This window comes from Anser brachyrhynchus (assembly GCF_964034855.1).
Source record: "Anser brachyrhynchus genome assembly, chromosome: 3".
Lineage (NCBI taxonomy): Eukaryota > Metazoa > Chordata > Aves > Anseriformes > Anatidae > Anser > Anser brachyrhynchus.
The window spans coordinates 37,411,601-37,412,549 of record NC_137696.1 but is presented as its reverse complement, the minus strand read 5'-3'; positions in this window follow the sequence as shown (position 1 = coordinate 37,412,549).

Here is a 949-nt window from a genome sequence, read left to right as displayed (position 1 = left end):
TGTTGGTGTTTATGAATATTCTAGAAAAGGATGGTACTTCTAGTAACAGAGCAGTTCTTTGGTGTGCTTTCTGAGCGTGTCCCCTTCTCACTAGAATATAGAGAATATTCTTCATATTCTGGTGAAAAGGGGTGTACTTAGAATACAAGTGGTATACTAAACCGTTTCAACTGTTACCTATAGGTGCCCCAAAATACAAGTGGACTACTAAACCTTTTCCACTGTTACCAAGAGGAGCATAAAGTGTAAAGGTCCAAGGAGAGAGGCTAAGTAGTAATACTGTTTATTTGTGAAGGCAAGATAGTAATTATCAAATGAGCAAGATGAAATGAGCTCAGTGTGACTTTTTTTCCTTCATTGAGGTTGATTTTAATTACATAGCTTATAAATACTGGAGGGTGACCAAGGAGCAAAACTGTAACCATAGGCTAACGGCTAGAACAGTGAAAGAACACATTAGACAGTACACAGACTAGGTATTTCCATATGAACTGAGCAAGATGAAAAGAATCCTAGAATGCTGTGAGTACTATTATAATCATCAGAGAATGGGTAAGGTACTAGAATTCTGAAAATAGATGCACCTGCCTATCTTTAGAAAGAAGGAAAAGGAAGAAAGATATTGTAGGCCTGCCAGCTTAGTTTGAATTCTTTATCTTCCACCATCCACTCATTATTGAAGTAAACTTTTTTTGTATGCATATAGAAGATAAAATGATTAATGATGAGAGTATTCCACTATTCTATGTCAGGCACAAAACATGCTAAAATAGTGTTATTTTGATAGAGAACAAATTAAGCTATAACTATCTTAATTTTTTGTCCACCTTTTGACAGTGTTTCATACAAGCTGTGGAAAAGTATGTAGGTGAGGTTATTTTAAGATCTGTTCACAACTTAGTATATTTCATAAATGAGTTTTTGGTGGTAAAAGGATTTAAAGTGGAGA